This window comes from Mycteria americana, chromosome 1 (genome assembly GCF_035582795.1).
Source record: "Mycteria americana isolate JAX WOST 10 ecotype Jacksonville Zoo and Gardens chromosome 1, USCA_MyAme_1.0, whole genome shotgun sequence".
Classification (NCBI taxonomy): domain Eukaryota; kingdom Metazoa; phylum Chordata; class Aves; order Ciconiiformes; family Ciconiidae; genus Mycteria; species Mycteria americana.
The window spans coordinates 154,871,939-154,891,497 of NC_134365.1; the positions used below are offsets into that span (position 1 = coordinate 154,871,939).

The following is a 19,559-nucleotide window of genomic DNA, read 5'->3' on the forward strand; positions in this document are numbered from 1 at the left end:
TTTGTGGCCCAGAGTATTTATTTGCAGCACCCTGATAGCTGTGGTTTTCTAATATCTGTACTGGTCTTGGGAAGAGAGCAAAAACTAATACCTATGGGGTGAAATCATGGCTCGGTGGAAGGCAATGGCAGCATTCCCGCCGGCTTTGCTATGGCCAGAATTTCACCCCGGGAGGGCCTGGGGAACTCAATATCTTCACCGTCTCCTCGAACTGCCTGCCTCGCTGCTGAACCAGGAGCCCACAGAAACGCCCGTCAGCTGCTGCCTCCACACGACCCCAAACGAAAGGAAAAAGAGGTCTGGTGGCCGCTCCAGGGCCAGACTGCTCCCCTGTTTAAAACCCTCAGCTATTGCTTTTGTTTCTCTTTGTCCCCTAATTCGTTATACCAACAGTGACGCTAACGAAGCTCGGCTTGTGCCGCTGCAGCTGGGAGGAGGGCACCGGTACCGGCTTCGGCTGGTCCCTGCTTCGGGACCCGCGGGCTGGCTGTGCTGGCATGGAGCTGCCGGACACGGGCACGGAGCCAGGCCTGCAAAACAGCCTGCTCACGTCCCCAGCCCACCTCACTGAACATGCAGTCGGGAGGGCGGGCCTACAGAGATTTGCTCCCTAAATTGCTTTTTGCAGCTCCGCGTTGTCTCGAGATGCTCCCTCCTGCCAAACCCTTTAGTCCTTCTCATGTCTGGGAGCCTGGTTTAACCAAGCCTGTTAAACCTGGGACGGTGTCGAGCCTCTGCCAGCAGAGCCGCCCCCCCGTGCGTCCCCAGCAGCCGGGCTCCATGCGAGTGATCCAGCTCAGCTCGGGCCTGCAGCAGGTCGGGTTGTGGCCTGAGCTGCTGGGTACACCTCCCAGTGTGGTACGATACCCAAGGCTTCAGCATCCCAGTCCTTCACCCAGGACAGTTTGTGTGAACACAAATCAAAGGACAGTTTGGGAGAGCTGATATCCTCTCTAGTTGGCTATTTTAGTGCTTTTGGTAAGAGTATAGCTGTTAACCATCTTGTAGGGTATGGTTTCATGATCAGCTCAAGCGAGTCTGCATGGCTGCTGAAGGCGTAAATTATTAAATTATTGTGGTACACTGGGACTGCATCCACCACGTCCATAAATTTTATTACCCCAGCTTCGAATGACAGCAGTTACATTTTCTCTTCTGTTTATCCTTGCGTTGTGCGGCTCCAGACAGCCCGTCTGTTGCAGAATTTTTTGTCCTCTACTGCAAAAGTCAGGATTTCACCCTTACTCGCAGCACTGATGAGCAGAAGGACTGCTCACAAACAGGCTGTATTTTTGCAATGCCACTGAAGGGTCAGTCCCCCCAAAACAGGTTTTCCTCTCCTGGACCTGGGGCTTGTGAGGCTGAACGTTGAAGTCAGGCAGGGGACTTGCTCTGGCTGAAAGCAAAGTCTACCAAAACCACAAGAGGATGAGTAGTCCCAGCAGCACGGGGGAGGGCAGGAACCGGCCCAGAGGCAAAGAGAAGAATGAGATGGCTCCCGCCAGCAGCAGCCCACACTTAGATCAATTTAAAGCAATCAGAAAACTTCACCTTCTGTGGTAAACAGTCTGGGGTTTTATCACAAGAGGTTATTTAGGAACGGGGGACTGTCCATGCCCAGGACCAGGTGATGCCCAGCCATCACTGCACCTGCATGTTGGGGCCAACACCCATGGCTTCACCTCACACACCCATGCTTCTCGGCTGGCAGGTCCTCTGTGTAGACCCACCTGCAAAGCCACCTTTAACCGTACAGGGCACTTTGGCACTTACTGCTGGAGGACGGCTTCAGTTGGCACCTGAAACACGTGCGTGAGCTCGGTACCTAAATCAGGCCCACTGGGTCCCACCCTTTCCTCCCATGCTGTCTTCAGCAGATGTTTTCTTACAGCAGCCTCAGAGCACTGAGACACAGTGAGGTAAGAGACGGCTTGCGTGGCTCTCTCCCTTGGAAAACGTGAGGTTAAATACTGTAAGCTCTTGGCCAAAGCAAGCCAGAGTGTCCTCCAGGACTGATCCTGCCCTCGCTGAAGTCAATGGGAACTTTGTCTGATTTTGCTGGCTGTTGTGAATTATTGTCTAAATTATTGCATCTTTCTGAGAATGAATTTACCATGTCCATAAAGAGTTTATTACCCTGTGCTGGAATGACAGCAATCATATTTTCTGTTCTGTTTATTATTGCACTGGTAGGCTTTTAAAATTACAACCTGACATCTTTTGTATACAGGGACTTCTTGCCATTCATTACCATGAAGTCAGGATTTCAGCCATATTTTTAGCACTGAGGATGGGAAGAACGATCACAAATCGCAGTGCAAGTCTTACCATTTAAGACTCTACCAGCCTGGACCTTGTCTACTCAAATAACATGGAAAGCAGAGATTTGTGTATAACCAGCCCACCCCACTGGCTGATATCAAAGTGGGAACCACATGGGAAAGATGCTACTCATGGGGAAGGTACCTGACCGGTTTGTGACCTGACTTTGGAGTTTGGCATTTTCCTCATCTTCACCATTTTCCAGAAATGAAGCATAATGACTTGGGGGGGCTCATGCCCAGGAATTCCAATCCCTATATAGAAAAATGTCACGGAAAATGAGATGCAGACATTTACTCTTCTCCTGTGCTCTTGCTGAAAATTATCTCATCCATGCTCCTTTAACCTCTGACATTGAAGAACCAGATCCCAAAACCTCAGTGGGACAATTCAGGGGGATTTCACTTTGAAAAAGGCTCCTAGCAAAGTGTGTAACCTCCTTGGAAAGACTGCGTAGCAATCCATCATTTTATCTGAATGGGGTTATCCCACAGGGCACCCTGGGCTAGTGGCCCATGCTGGGCAGGACCCAAAAGCAGAGCACCTCCTGAGACTGTGAATCTCCCATACAGTACCTCTGCTTGTGGATATTTAATTTTTGTGTTATTTGCTCATATTTTGGCATTGCTGCAAAAACTTTCCTGGCCTTTGAAACATGGTGTGTGCCGCACAAACAATAAATCAGTAATCTAAGTTGAGACTTGTCATGAGCGAGGCTTGTCTGCAATTGCCTCCTGGCAACCATTTAAATTAATTTCTTTTAACACTTCTGTCATTGCTCTTTATAGAGTCCAGAAAAATGCATGCAAACAGAAGGTGCCGCCTTCAGCAACTTCGCACCCGACGTTACCTTCGTGTGTCGGGAAAGCTTGTCACGAAAAGGCAAGCACCAGCAGCAGATACCTGCTTCCCTTGTGTTCGACATCACTGGGAAACATTTTGTGGGTTCAAAGCTAAGGCCTTGAAGGCTGTCAAGAGAAAGATAACTCTCTGAGTGGGTTTATGAGACTCCTACTCGGGGGGAAAGGCACACAGGAACATGGGTTGAAGTGACGTCGCCAAGGGCTGTGTTTTCCTCGACTGATCCCCAGCTCTTCTGTCTCTAGCCCACACAGTCTCCTGGAGCCCCTGCACCTCTGAAGGTCCAGTGCCTCTCAGCGTGGTGTGGGCAGCAGGAGATGTGTGTGTGTATGTTTGTGTGCATGTGTGCTTCCAACCTCAGCAAGACCTTCAGTTTGCACTCGTTTTGTCTCTGTGTGGCCAGCCCTGCCTCCTGCGCTGCAGCTGCACCAGCCCCCCTTGCACACCTCGCTGCCCTGGCTCCTGCCAGCTGGTCTCAGTGGCCACCCCAGGACCGTGCACACCCTGGAGGCATGCCACCAACCCAACGCTTCCCACCCACTTCTAGCTGGCAGCAGTGGCAGGACTTGTGGGAGACATTGCCGCTCACCCGCATATCCAGGTGCACTTTAGGGATGCCAGCAGTTTGACTTTGTCATTTGGAAACACTGCTGCTCACCACTTGGGACCTCAGAGGTCGCTGGCCCCAGTCCCAAGAAGCACCAGGCATCAAAGGGAGTGGGTAACATAAGAACCAGGTGGGCATCAGTCCCTAATTTACGTGGCCAACACCAGGCACTTGCTGGATACCTCTTTCCTGGTGGATCAGTGCTCACAGCATCAAGCACGGCACAGGTGGAGAAGAAGCAGGCATCCAGACCTAGCAAAAGAGGTTGTTTCCTGACAGAAATAAAGCTCAGGCTCTGCAAATGTATTCTGATTTTCAGTTTCTGTGGTTATGGACAAAGTTTCTTCACATGATCACATCAGGTCAAGCATGCAAGTCTTTCCAGGAAGGGTTTCATGTTGAAATTTTTGGCTCCTTCAAAGAGAAAGATGGTTGGGTTCAAGCTCCCCTGGGATAGAAAGGTTTTTGTATATGGGACTTCAAATCAAAATTGCTGCTTTTCACTTCACTTCGCAGTTCAGTCTGGCAGAGGTCTACGAGATCTTTGGCCTTTTGAGCCTTGTTCCTTTAAAAATCAAGCTCACCACAGTCAAGCAAATACTCATTCAAATTGCACTTTGATGAGTTGCAAAAGAAGTGAAGTTGTGGAAGGAAAACCTCGAGCACAAAGAGCATTCGAGTACAAGATAGTTTCCAAAAGTCTCCTACAACAGGATGAGCCAAACTGGAAAATTGCGATGTAGTTTTCTATTGACCCCCACCCAAGCTCAGCACTGTTCAGGCCACGGCTTTTAATCTGGCCCATCTTCACTTATTACTTTTGAAAAATAGAATAAAGCATTCTAAGAGAGTTTTAAAATAGCTCAAGTGTGACTCAAATCCAGCAAAAGCATGTCATTTTAGGCTTAAAGAAAATGTTTTATCCTTAATTTGCCCTGCAATGTTCAAATCCACAAAATGAGGTGCTATTCACACCACCAGCCCGGCGTGACTCTTCTGGGCCAGGGCCAGAAGCAGATCCAGGTTTCCATGGGTGGAGGCAGGGACCAGCATTTCGTGTCTTCAGTGTTTGTGCGGAGGCCAAGGGGAAGAGTGAAGGGAGCAATCTGCAGTTGCATCTCCGTTTGGGAGATGCTGAGGGCGGCGACGGGGCGGGCAGCCTAGCCAGAAGGGCAGGGATGGAAGTGTGGCGTGGATAAGGCACATTCCCCAGCCTCGTGCTGCCCACCAACTTCTTTTCAGCAATATCGGGCAGCCCTGCCCCTGTGAGGCTCTCCATGGATTTGCATGGCTGTGGGGACAAGATTACTTTCTCCCATTAGCTTTACTTTTCACCTCTCCTTTTCTCAGTACCTTAGAAGGAATTGTGCTAATGTCTTTATCCACTTTTTTTTTTTTTTTAGTGCAAATTCTTTCTTTTCTCCTCTTTTCCTCTCCTCTCAAACACAAATAAAGCTTCTCTTTGCTGCAGTGGTGTTCAGTGCTGGCTCTTTGCTACTCTTCGGCCCGGTGTCACACAAACCTGGAGGGGCAGGTGACTGCACCTACTCTGCAGATGTAGGGCCAGGTGTGTGGCTCAAGGACAACCTGATGCGGCTTCATGATGCACTTAAGCTATAACCTCTCTCTCTATGTGTATATATGTATGTATAGAATCTATATGGTGACCAAAGGAGGTGCCTTAATGCGCGCTCTAGTCCCCAGCCATTTGAACACCCTTCTTTCACTCATCTCCTGCCACACGCTAGCTGTGGTGTCAGAAGCTTTGGTGCTGGCACTAAAGAAAGGGGGAAGTCCCATATGGCCAGAGGTAAAGGAGCAGGTAAGGGGCTGTCTTTTGGCTGCATGTGGTCTTAGGCTGGCCTGAGGCAGCCCTGGCAGGGCAGCACAGGTCAGGACAGAGCTACAGTTCTGCAGTGCCCCACATAGCCACAGCAGCTCCTTCCCCAGCACCCCGCTCCCACGCATGTCATGGGTAATATGGTGGAGATGGACACCAGGACTAAATCTGGCTGTAGCCCCAGCGCTGCATGGACAGCCTCTCCCCACAGCACCCCGCCGCTACCCTCGGCTGCCTTAGACCAAGCCATTGCAGTGTAGCTACTTTAAAGCGGGACGTCTGCAGTCCGCTGGCGGAAGGTTGGACGAAGTGCTAATTTCAGAAACAGGAAGATATTTAACAAATTATGACTCTTTTGCCTCCCAAGCGAGTATCAGTGTTTGGAATAGCTGTGAGAAGGCGAGCTGTAAACATGCCCTAAGCAGCCTGGCACAAGCTGGGCACAGGGACAAAGAGGCAATTGCTGTGATGCTCTGGTTAGCAAATGTAGCTAATCACTCTCGTATTTTTCCTCCAGGCACAGACAGCCCAGATATTCCCATAAAGACTCTGTTTTACAATCTCCCTGAAGGGTAAATAGCAGCAATAAAAATATTTTCGAAATTGCTGGCTGGTTAATAGCGTGCACAACATAGGAGAGCTTTGAGCCCCAGCATCGGCTATGATGAGGCATGAAATGCCTCCAAACCCATGAGCAGTCCAAAACAAAAGCCTGTGTTTTCCCTCTCCATCATACAGCAGCAGCAGTCTGGGACATGCAGGAGGCGTTGCTTCAGGCAGGACAGAAACATAAAACCCAAATGTTGTGTTTAACCACTATCCAAGTAAAAGAAAAAGAAATCTCCCATGTGGAAACTGAATTCAGAGCTGTGCTCCTACGCAGGGATAGCTGGAGCCAGCAGGAGACATCGTTTTGCATCTTCACTTACTTGAGGAGATTTGCAAGGGGAAGAAGCTCAGTGTGATGATGTTTTACTGATCAAGCTCGTGTCCTCTCCTGGACCCCTCAATTGCCTCTTTGTGTTCAAATTTCAAAGTGTTCCTGCTCTCCTCAGAGGTTCCTTCAATGAGCCAGAAGGGAAAGGCTTGGAAGGGGTGCAAGGTGAAGGGCACGCCATGGGCTCTCTGCTGAGCCTTACAGCTTGCAAAGCTCCCAGCCAACCTACAGCCCTGTGCCTGTGCTGCTCAGGACTCACTGCCTTCAGCTCTTAGGGACAGCACGTTTTTCCTTCCAAACTGATCGAAAGAAAGAGCAAAAGGAAACCCCATGAACTATACAGTAACCAGAGACTTGGGGCTGGCGGAAATGAATGCGCACGAGTCAAGAGACAGGGCAAGTGGTGAACCCGCCTGAGCTCCAGCTGGGCCCTTCTCGTTGCCCTTTCCAGTGATTTTGGGCCTTGCATCTGACAAAGCAGACGGCTTTGAAACGGCTTCCTACATGTTACAGACAGCACATTACCGCTGTCAACCTGACAGTGAAGGTGACTGTAACACGCAAGGGTTGTGACTGATAGTGAAACAGGCTTTATTTTTAAAGGGTTACACCAACATCTTTTCCCTTTAATGTTGTTTTAAACTACAAAATGTTTTAAAATGAGTACATTAACAGTTGGACATGACCAATACATGAATATTGGTTAATTGGGAGTTGGTAGGCTGGTCAGCCGTTCACCCTCTGGAATCACAGTCCATGTGAGAAATCACTAGAGCAGTACAATAATAGTCTTCTCCTGTAATCAGTTGGAGCATCACATAATGTTATGCTTAAAGACCTTTTTGCTCTGGATACTTCTTTACTGCATTGTTCTTCACATCGGTTAATGCCATACATATATGGAAAAAAGAGGTTTCAATCTACAATTCAGACATAAGTTGCGAATTTTCTGTCATTAGAAAATATTTATCCATAAAATCGTCATCAAGATTATCCTCCTCTCGCTAGCAAGTATCTCCTTGTAAAACTGATTTCTGGAATGGCTCAGAAGGATATGGTGAATCTTTTAATAAAATAATATGCATAAACATACAGTCTTCAGTTCCTGCAGGTGACCTGTATGAATAAAAGACTTCATTTAAATTCCTTCCATTAGGGGCAAGAGCTAGTTTTAAAAAGGGCGCTTTTTTTTAACCTGGTCTATTAATAGTATTCAATATTAAACTATCCCCAAAGACTGCAAAATTATAGAGGAGATTTTTTTTCAGAACAGATACAATGCCTAAATAATTTTCACAAAAGTGCTCTGGACAAAACTAAATTTCTGCGAGGAAAATACTTAGACAAAAGAATTGGTCTGAGTTACTTGGCTTAAATTCCACAATAGTATTCCTAGTCAAGTACTTTAAGAGCTTTGATGGGTTTCTGGTTGGCACTAAATGCAAAACATCAAGTGGGTTGTGAATGGAAGTGGGTGGAACAGGTTTTGACCACTGACTGCAAGGCTGCTACCTTTCTTTGGCTCATTATTGGCAAGATTTACTTCTACAGAGACATTCACGACAGCAGATCAAATCTTGCTTTACTGAGCTGACACTATGCCATCTAGCTATAACAAACATATTCACATGTTTTGGGTTTGAAGTGTTTCTAGCCCTACCCTGTCCTGGCACTGGAAGAGGCTGGACCTGACATTGGAGAGAAAGAGCTTTCCTTGGGACCACCAACAGCCTGTCCACCACTGTCCTTTGCACAGTGCGTAACCACAGAAGGTGGAAGGTTACGGGGTCTTTGGCAAGGATATTGGGGATTTAAGGACCCTGAGGAGCCCTTAGCAGCCAGGCAGCTTCGGACACTCAGATTGGGACATACTCTGAGCTCTCCCCTCCCTCCTCTCTGCTGCTCTCCAGCCAAGCGTGCAGGTATGGGGTTAATGCAGTGTGCAAGAGCACTTGGGGAAATCAAACGTCTGTTTGATGAGGGAGCAAAACATAATAAACGGAGGCAGGTCGAGAAGTGTTGCCAGAAGGACCCGAGAACACACTGTTATTGAAGACAAACCACCACCAAAGCTCTGCAACGGCCCGTGTGCTCGTATGATGAGAAAGTAGTTGCTACTTGGCAATATTAGAGCTTGGAAGCTATCGGATGACGGCCTGTTTTTCCAAAGCCTTTTCTCATCAAGGGATGCAAGCCATTCTCATAAAGCTAATAGCTGCAGGCCAGCTCAGAGTCCTGGGAGCCAGATCCCACTCTAATTCCTTGTGATTGTAACGTGAAAGAACAAAGAGCTATATCCTGCCATTGATACTTTTTCAGGCCTCGTAATGCACACAGCTTGGAGACCCAGATATGGATCAATGGCAGGATACAGCCATAATGACCCAAACTGAGCTAAAAGAATGGTGTCTTCCTATTTCAGCTTCATATGACGTAGCACTTGCACATAATGGAGACCAGATTTTTCTTGTGAACAAGTTGTCAAAGTATCTGTTGCATCCTGATGAAGGAATGCTTGAATAGCAAATCCCAAACCCAACACTTCAATAAATCTCCCCAATTTGTTATACTATCCCACACTGAGAAGTCTCTGCAGATCCTTTTAGTTCAGCCTTTGCAGGCAGAGTATCTTGACTGAGACCACAGCTGGAGTTGTTACCAATAAAATGAGCCACCTTCAAAGATGATGGACGATGATGCTTCGCCACAGCACTGGGTACAAACTTTGCCATGTCTTTCAGTTTATGCAGGCCAACATCTGTGCGATGAAACTGTATTTTAGAGCTCACTAGCTACCTATCAAGTCACTGAATATTTAGCCTTTCTTTATAGTGTGTGCATTAGTGCATGGATCAGTAAAAAAAATCAGCCACAAAGGTTTCTGCTGAACAATATTTTTAGAAACTAGCTTATTCTTCTACCGGTGGTTATTAGTCCAAACAACTCATGACGGCCTAATTTCTCTTTAAACTTTTTCTCCCCCACAGTCGGAGGTAGCATTTCAAAATATCTGGAAGGGTGCTATTTGTTTTTCTTCCCAAAATCTCCACAAAGATACTGTGGATAACCACAAGAGTATCATCCACATTCCTTTATGGTAGTACATGGGGATATGATTTATTCAAAACTGGAGTGTACTTTAAACACGCGCCAAGCCAAAGCGCGCTGAGTCCCAGAACAGAGCCCTGGAGAATCCACCTAGACTGTTGACAAACCTGGCTCGGAAAAGCAACCCCTACGCTGTCCAAGAGTAACAGGCTATATGACAGTGCTGCTAAAAACCTAGGAGGCTAACGCAAACCAACCAGGCCATCTGGGGCTGTTTAGCTGTTCTTGCTGTGTGATACCATAACTTGGCGTGAAGGGCTGGAGCCTCCAGCAAAATCAGACATGACAAAATCTTCTGAGCTGAGTCAGAAACAATAATCATTCTTTTTGCTGCAAAGAAGCAGAAATCACTGACTTTTGCATATCTGAGAGCAGTCTGACAGATAGGAGTGGCTGGGCAGTAGTGTCTTTTGCCTGCTGATCACCTTGACAATGTGAAAATGCTGAGAAAAGAAGGGCTCATCAGGCTTTATGGCACAGTAAACATTTACAGTGTTGATTCTTGTTCCAGTAAATGAGGCCACATCTACATCTACAGTGACAGCCAGCTACTGCTCAGGATGGGCCCTCACCTCCTCTGCTGTTCTTTGGGCACGCGGTGTCCCTCTCCCAGGAGAAGCTGGCAAAGATTAAGTTGCCCTGAGATGAAATACGTAATATTGTAATTTTTCAGTCTTTTCCCTTTTTTGAGGCAAACTGTGAATCAAGAAGCGTCTTTCAGTGTATGTCTTGGAGAGAAATAACTGTTCCTCCTGCTTGCTGGGATGAGACAACCTTGATCCTGGTGTGACACAGAGAAATGGGGAGTGGGAGCCCAGCTGCCGTAGCTACAGATCAATGGGTGCACACCTGGGGTGGGCTTCCCCCCACCAGCGGCACTGCACAGACAGAAATACCAGTGGCATTAGTGGGGGCGGAAACGTGGGGACCAGACGCCCGGCATGATGCAATCTCCAGCGCATGAGAGGATAGTTCCTGTAAACTGGGTCTGCTGCCATGGTCTGTGCCCGAGGGAATAAAGATGCTTGAGTTTACACAATGAGGTAGCCTGAGGTAAAGCTGAACATGCTTTTTACTGGGTTGCTGAAAGATAAGGGTTGGGAGCCTCAGGAGAAAGCAGAGTGGAGCTGAACCCTTGCACGTTCAGCTGTGCGTAGCTGGCAGCTGCCACCCGGGAGGAAGAGCAAACCTAAATCTTCCTTTACGGATTGCTTCTCTAAAACTTTTGTGAATGCTCCCTGTAAACACTGCCCCATAAACGCTGTCATTTAAAGATCATTTTTTACGGTAGGTTTAAAGGTAGGTGAGTTCAGGACAGCTTGTGGCAATGGTAGAAGACTGCTACTCAGAAGAGGTGTAGGTCCTGCCCCAGCCTCTCTGGAGGTTGCTTCTCTGCTGCCTCACACCTTGCGAGGCTGCCAGCTTCCCCATCACCTGGGGCGTAGGGGTGATCTTCTGGTTTGGTAACATTTTTACCCTTGCTCTGTGGGACGCACATAACTACCCGCAATGCAAGACACTGATGCCTCCAGCCGTTTTGGGTTCGCAGCTGCCATCCTCATGCCACAAAGCCCCAGGCTCGCCTAGGCTGAACTGTGCAAAAATTCAAGCAGTGACCTGAACTTTGTGACTTAGGACTGCTTGGTGGTGGCGGAAGGGAAAACAAGGACGTGCGATTCTGTGATTGCCGAGACAGACATGCTCCTGTAGCCATGGTTTGCTTTTGAATTTGAGGAGTTACTGAGAAATTTAGCCAGCCTGGAAAGTAGTAAGAGGGAAAAAAGTCGCAGAAAGAACCCAAGCCGGTTCTGGGAGCAGGAGAGCCAACAAAGTCTGGTTTCTTGTGGGTTTTTTTTCTGTTCGGTGACCTTTTACATCCTACTGACTGCAATAACCCCAGCCACTGTCCCAGCCTCTGCACTTGCTTTTCTTTTATTCTTTTTTATCTTTATGGCTATGCTTATTGCCTATCCCATATGCAATTGAATTCATATGGCATTATTTCCAAAAAAGAAAAACACAAAGCCCAAGAAGAGGGAAGAGAACTGTAACTCTAAAAGTAGGACAGCCAAAGGAATATCCCTATGTCTTTCCCAAGACTCCCAACCTCTTCCCAGTTCCTTCCCATGTCACCTGTCCCTGCTCGTGTCACCCTGCCAGCTCTGCTGCCCGACACCATGCACACCCTGGCTGCTGCAACACGGGGCTGGTAAGCACAGAGCTCTCTCTGGTTTCCCCTTCATGATAGCTTTTCATTGAATTTTCCTTCCCTGCATGGCTGCTGATTTTGTAAGCATGCGGTATCTTCGAAATTGCTGCCTGCAGTCTTGCCTACCCAAAATTGGCAGGGGGGCGTGTGTGTCAAAATTTGTTTGAAAGGAGGTTAGAGACAGAGACAGGCACTATGGCTGCACTGGTCACATTGCATTTGGGAATCAGGCTAATACGTACTTTAATTTTTGTGTGTATAAGAGCTTTTGTCTTTAAATAACTGCTGTTCCAGAACTCTGTTTTCTTTGGCTGCTTTAATTATAGTGTTGCAGATTTTTCTTCCCCTTATTTGACTCCTTCACTTACTATACTTTGCTGGATTGCCTCAAGCATGCAAGAGCATGTTAGCTGCAAAATGACTGTCTATCGAATGAGCGATGATCCTTCATTTGTAAACTTGTCTCATCATTAAAGGCTGAACTGTAGGCTACACGCAGAGTTGGACTGCTGCAGGTTTACTCAGAGAAGGCAGATTTCTCTTTAGAGCTCTTTGGTACAGGGCTATACATCTGACACCACAAGCAGAAAATGCAACAAGCCAATTCAAACCATGTCTACTTCCATCTAAATTGTGTGGTCCCTGCAGAGTGAATGCGATCCAATCTGAGCTGGAGAATGGTGACCAGTGAGAGGCCATGACCTATTTATTTTCTTCACAGAGAAGTAAAGAGTGTAAATATCACACTCTGTGCTGTGGATGCACCACCAAGACAGATGCAGACTGAGAGAAAAGATCTCCCCTTTAACTGCCATGAAATCTGTGGAACAGGATCAGATCGTGAGATCAAAAACTGCACTCAGCCTTATAAACTGAAAGTTAACATAAGGCGAAATCCCAGAGGCATGAGCCCCAAAAGAAATTAGAAGAGAACAGAATAGACTATTTCAGTTGGAAGGGACCTACAGTGATCATCTAGTCCAACTGCCTGACCACTTCGGGGCTGACCAAAAGTTAAAGCACGTTGGTAAGGGCATTGTCCAAATGCCTCTTCAACACTGACAGGCTTGGGGCATTGACCACCTCTCTAGGAAGCCTGTTCCAGTGCTTGACCACCCTCTCGGTAAAGAAATGCTTCCTAATGTCCAGCCTGCACCTCCTCCAGTGCAGCTTTGAACCATCCCCACGCATCCTACCACTGGATACCAGGGAGGAGAGATCAGCACCTCCCTCTCCACCTCCCCTCCTCAGGAACCTGTGGAGAGCAACGAGGTCTTGGAAAGCAGCAAAGCCAAGGGGCATCTAGACACAGCGCAGAAACAAGTCACTTGGATACAAGATTTTGAAGCACTGCAGTAGCAGAAATATGAGCCAAGCATTGGTGTCCCTTGAACACGCTTGTCCAAGAATTGGGATGTAGCTCCCCTCCTCTGTGAAATGATGCTGCAGCAACAGGTCCAGTTGAGGCGTTTCATGATTAGACAGGACTGACTGAGAAAGTGGCTAAGAAGAGTCACTCCCTGTGGGGACAGGGCTCGCCAGCACGACTTTTGGGGCAAGGTCAACATCATAATATGCAGTGTGGTTAAATGGCAGCAGTGGGAAGAGCAGCTGCTCTTTAGACACTGCAAGTGCTTGTGAAGAAAAGCAATGACTTTTTATGTTTCCTGTCTGATAATGAGATACAACTGCACCTCCGAAACGGAGTCTGACACCTAGAGCCAGAAGGGTTGGGTGAAACTGCTCCCAGCGCAGTCCTTCAGGTGGTGGGACACTGTCCCAACAACCCCACAGCTGAAGAAATTGAAAGCAGAACAATATCCTGTGTTAGCCTGGAAGACGGGCAGAAGGAGATCCTGACTGGGCTTTCTAATCTGTAATTATTGTCCTAACATTATGTGGAAGGACAGTCCCACAGTATGAATTTTATGGTGGTAGTTTCAGCCAAAATATGTGTTGCAGGTCCCACTCTTTTGGAGGCATGAAACAACTTCTGTTTATAAATTCCTCTGCCATTGCAGCATTGTCGCCAGGACTGAAGGTGGTTTCTGCTGACATACCCAGTTAAGTCATCCTGAACCATGTTTGTCTGGGATCAGTGGTTTAACTCCCTTCCCTCTGGCTAGGCATGTGTGTGCTCCTCTTCCTGTGTCTTGTACAGGAAATAATCATGGAAGTAGCCATCCAGCCCTTCAGACACATGCGTGGCACACGGGCATCACAGGCAAAGCACTGTCTTGCCAAATATTGCAATACAGAGTAGTGAACTATCTTGGATACCCAAAACTTATATACTGTATTTTTCAGTAGGGCGCTGAACTGCAGGATGAAAAGAAAACATGGCCATTAACCCAACATCCTCCATGCACACAACAGAGCTCGCTGTTTTCTGTAAAAAGCCAGATGAAAGCATTCAAAGGAAATTAAGGGGTTTGGATCCCTAGATGCCTCGAATATGCCATGAAAACAGTTGCTGTGGAGACTGTGGATGCTCAGCTCTTCCAGAGAAGCAGGACTTGGAGGATAGTTCTTCACAGCTAAACTAACGAGGGCCATGTACCAAGTACATTGGCTCAGCTCTCCCAGCGAAGCAGGACTTGGAGGATAGTTCTTCACAGCTAAACTAACGAGGGCCATGTACCACGGCCAAGGAGCACTGAAGGGCTCATGTCACCTATGTGCTGCTTAGGGCTCTTCTAGGTCAGGCTCATGCCACAGAGAGCTGTGCAGAGCAGTCCAAAACACAGTTAAACATGAAGCGTGCAAGCAATCGGATGTCCAGGGCCCTAGCTGACTCCCCAGTCCTTTTCTCTTGAGCAAAATAGATGTTATTCCGATAACATCTCATGCTGAAGACTCCAAAAGTGAGAAGCTAAAACCACAAGATCCTGTCAGGGGAAAAAAAAAAAGAGGTGTTGGAGCTTATAGCATTAAGAGTACGGGAGTCTTCCCACCTGACAGAAGAGGCTGAGCTAAACAGGACTTGCCACTGAAGCCTGAAAGCTGTCTGTGTGTTTCATTTGTGGACGTGCCTTTTTGTTCAAATGGAATTTGGACAGTGTTTTGCACCGAGTGATTTCCAGAAAATCTTGTTCTTCATCCTGCTGGAATTTTTAAGGAGATATTTGCCCAGGCTGTCCACATGAGTGTCTCTTGTACTGTTTGATCCCTCGGAGAACAATCATGGATGAAATCGCAAAAAACATTGTGCAACTCTGTTTTTCTCAATTAGGAGCTTGGAAATAACAAATATACTGGAATGTGGTTTCAGTCCATTCCCTTCTTTATTTGACCTCCTATCAAGAAGAAATAATATATTCTTCTTCTGGAATAGGAGCTGTGTCAGCCAGTATATTGGCACATCTGTGAAATGTACAGGCTTACTTCAAAACAACATCTTCTTTTGGAAAGGAAATTGCACTGAATCTCTTCTTAAGTCATTGGCCAGCAATGCAATGACAGGACGGGAGTTTGTCCTGCTTTTCACCAGATCTCTGCAGTCCTCAACCAACTCAAGCCCTTTCAGCACTCCCCTCTGATGGCTCTGTGGGTTACAGCATCCCCATCCCTCCGCTCCAGCAAAGCCAGCCCTCCACCCCAGCTCCCAGCACACCTCTTTTCACAGCCTCCTTGACCACCGAGAACCCTGTACCTCCACCAGGCCGTTGCCCTCCCAGTGCCCATGCAAAGACCATGCTGTCCACCAGCCCTGGGACCCTTTGGGGAACCAGCCCTCCTCCCGCCCACCCCTCCCCTACAGCTGGGATCCGCTGCTGCCACTGTGAACCCCAGAGCCCGTGTGGCCCATGGCCATAGTCAGACACTCCCGTGGGCAGAAGGAGCCACCCCACCTGCCTCCATCTCAGCTGCATCATTGGATTGCAGCTCCTGCAGTCTTCTCCTCACCTCCAAGTTTGCTGAGAGCAGAGGGGGAAGGCCAGGAAAAGGGGGTACAGCCGAAGAGTCCTCCTATGGCTGCTTGCACCTTCTCCTAGCAGGCGTTTCATGGCTCCTGCACCCACACGAAGCCCCATTGCTGCACGTGGGAGCACCGGTGGAGGCAACAATGATTCCCTCCTTGGACAGCTTGGCAAGCCCACCATCTTCACAGGCACCCCCCACCACAGCCACATGCACACCAGCCCCCTCGGGTCTGCGTAAAACATTTCCTGCGCCGTGTTCACCTTTTCCTACCAGCAGCACATCCTTTCGGACCTACGCTTCCTCCTCACTTCCCTCTTGCCTCTGAGGAAACCTGTTCCCCGAGTCAAATGGCAGGGAGAAATAAATCGCTGGGGTGCTTGGACCATCGCAGGGGGACTCCTTGCTTGTCTGCACGGATGCGCAGGCAGTCACTGCCGAGGTATTTCAGGAATGGCCGTGGAGAGAGACGAGGGCTGGAAAGGAGGTGGGAGGACTATGTCTAGACAAGCGATTGATTATGGTGTTTGGCTTGCTGATTTTGCAGTTGTCTTCCTAAAGGCCTGGCAGGACTCTGTACTGGGGTTTTTTAAAAGCTCACAGAGGCCATATTTAGCCTACAACTGTGTTTTCCAATGCTCAGTTTTCTTTTAAAACATCACCAACTAACAAATCATTTAATCTTTTGTGAAGTCTCCCCCTCCTCCTATTAAAAACCTATTCTCCAAACACCACAGTCTGCTTCTTAATGATCAAACTGGGAAAATGTTCGTATTGCTAATATTTTATTTTTTCTGTTTAATAGTGGAATAGAAATTGTGCCTGCGTAAGGTAAGAATTTAAAATAAATCTGAATAGACAACCCAAATATACAGCCACATGGTCATAGACTCCTGGGTTCTCAGGAAAGGCAATTTCATTATCAGCCTGATCTCCGAACAGGCAAAATCCTGCCTACAGTTCATTACAGGGCTATTTTGAAAACACTGCCTGCTTCTGGAGAAACCTGTGTGTTTGTTAGCACAAGAAAATGGAGCTGAAATAACGGAGAGAAGAACCACAAGCTGCCTATTTGCCCAAGTCATCTACACTAATCAGCCTCTCGATTTGCCCAGCGTATAGGAGCTGATGTAACTGCCCTGAAATCCACTATGGACGTAATTGAAACCTGCTGCAAGACTGGGCTTTTCTTACCAAGTGCTTGCTCAGTGTAACTGTGAAGTTTCAAAATTTTACAAGTGTGTTTTATGGCTTGTCCTGTATAGTAAATAAAATGCTGAAAAACTGGCTTTCTCCTCAGGTTCGTTGTTTTTGTAATGATTCCAATAACTACCACATCACTGAATATCTCTTAATATGCTTGCACAGACATGAAAATTTATGATAAACAGATGGATTTCGAGAAAAAGTACAGCAGTAACTCAGCCTTGTCTTTCCATGTTCAGCTGTATGGTTTTTTATTATTATCCTCTATATGCTTTTTTCCAACCACCCAGCTATATGTTCCGAAAGAAACACACATTATTTTCAACTTGGAACCATGCAAGCGTAGCAAGTCACCTAAATAGGAATATATAGGTCACGATATTACATGACTTAGTAAGCTCTGATTCAGTGATTTATGCTCCTTTTCAGTTACTTCGTCGCCACTAGCTGCCGTTGAAGGAGCCAAAATGAATACAAATGACTATGGTTTGAAATAACAAAAAGGAAAGGACTTTTTCATTACTTAAATATCTATTTTAGGTCCATTTTCTAAGATATTATTCCCATTTATTTTCGGAAGGAAAATGTTATGTTTATTTTACCTTTGTTAAGTCAAATGAATGGGCTAGACTCGCTACCAAGGGGACTATTTAGTAGTAGTACCATTAGTCCCATTAAAATCAGAAATAGGCTTGAAGTGACCTGCGGAAGGGAGCACTTTGGTGTACAATAAAATGCTGTAATTCTGCCATGTGAGCAGGCTGTTTCCCTTTTCAGGGGTACAAAATACATATTACCCTGGCTGTGACTTGCCACAGTGCCCCTGAGCATTGCCTGCTGAGACGTTAGATGTGACAGGCCTGGTTTGGAGGGGACAGCAAATCATAAAGCTGCGATTGGCAGGGGTAGTTTAAGGACAAGCAGCCACATTTGTTGCATTTTTAAACCTTTCTACTGGAAAAGTTAACCTCGACTTGGGATGAGAGACCTCTGTATTTTCCAGCGCTCCCTCTGGGAGCAGCCCTGCAGCCCCCTGAGCACCGGTGGGAATGGCAGGGCGGGCAGGAGGGACGGGGTGGGCTGGGACGGGGTCTGGTGCTGGGGCTGCTGTCAGGGACTGCAGCGCTTCCATCCTTTGCAGAGGAGGGTGCAGGACTTCACGTCTTCCAGCAGACCAGCTTTGCTATGTGAGAGGGAAGAGCTGTCCAGTAGGTTCTTATTTAATGTATGTATCGTTCAGCCAATTAACTGAGTGGATCAAATACAAAACAGCCTTCAAGCACACTGAGAGATCACCCAACTTCGTTTTCACCAAAGTCAGCAAGAGTTTTGCCACTGATTTTACTGAAGCAGAGGGATGCGCACACTGCAGGACTTTGAAATCCTTCCCATGTGGTGTACCCCCTCACTCTTCCTACCACAGGCTGCAATTTGAAAGCCAAATATAATAAAATAACATCTAGCCATTAGGAATTTAGGTGTTTTGGTAAATACTAAATGATTATACACAGTGTGCTTTGACAAAAAGGTTAGCTCTGAGGAGGTACAGATGAAGGGATGCCTACTGGCATCAGCACTTGCTCTGCTTCTTCATCCCCATTGTACAGCATTGTACACCTGCCTACTGGAAAGTGGATTGAGACCATCTTGCTTGTTTTGCACAATTTGCTCAATTCAGCTATTGAAAAACTTTCCATTTATTTCTGACTGGCTTTAAATTGGCAATTTCATTTACTCATGAAAGGCTTTACAGCCAGACACAATCCAGCAATTTGTAAGTCTCAGAAAAAAAACAAGGACAAAAGTATAACTGAGCACAAATTTTTCCAAGGACAGGTCATGCCAAAATAAGGCAATGTCCTTCCAAAAGAAGGAAATGGATTTATCTTTTTATTCCAATATATTATTTGTAGATAGGGGAGGTGCAGTATCTCTTCAATTTGGCAAGGTCTTGCAACCAGATCACATGATATCCTCATGCACATTACATATATACAGAAAATCAAGAGAAATTAAAAAGTGGTTGGAAAACTGTATTCAGAAAGTTGTTATCGGTGATCTGTGATCAGAATAGAAGGACATGTGAAGCGGACATTCACAAGGACCTAAGTCTTTTGCTATTCAATATTTTCATGAATAAATTCAATAATGCATTACAGAGTATGCTTAGTACTTCTCATTTTGTACACTACTATATTGGGAAGGGTAGCAAGCACTTTGGTGAACAGTATTGGAATTCAAAAAGGTCTTGATAAATGAGCATTACAGTTTGAAAAAATAATTCAGTAACAGGAATGTGAAGTTTCACAGTTAGGTTTGCAACTTTCAGTGGCTTATAGGATGCAATGACTCAACATTGTCAAGCTGTTATGAAAAATAGTAACGAGTATGCTGAGCTATGCATGACTCTTCTGTACAACAGGCGACAGACTCCTCCTTTTCTCCTGAGTCACTGGAGACCCGTTGTGAGAGAACAGAAAGTAACACAGAGACAGAAGGGGAAAGGAAAGTGCTCTTTGCATATTGCAGATGGATAAGGGGGAGAGGG

General features: G+C 46.8%; 1 long non-coding RNA gene across 1 annotated transcript; it reads right to left on the reverse strand.

Moving 5' to 3' along the window:
• Positions 1 to 8,920: 8,920 nt before the first annotated feature.
• On the reverse strand, positions 8,921 to 16,266 carry LOC142404938 (uncharacterized). Its single transcript, XR_012774002.1, has 3 exons — positions 15,791 to 16,266; positions 10,248 to 10,314; positions 8,921 to 9,325 (listed from the first exon to the last, which is right to left on the reverse strand). It is a non-coding gene; the product is annotated as an uncharacterized LOC142404938 (long non-coding RNA).
• Positions 16,267 to 19,559: the final 3,293 nt, after the last annotated feature.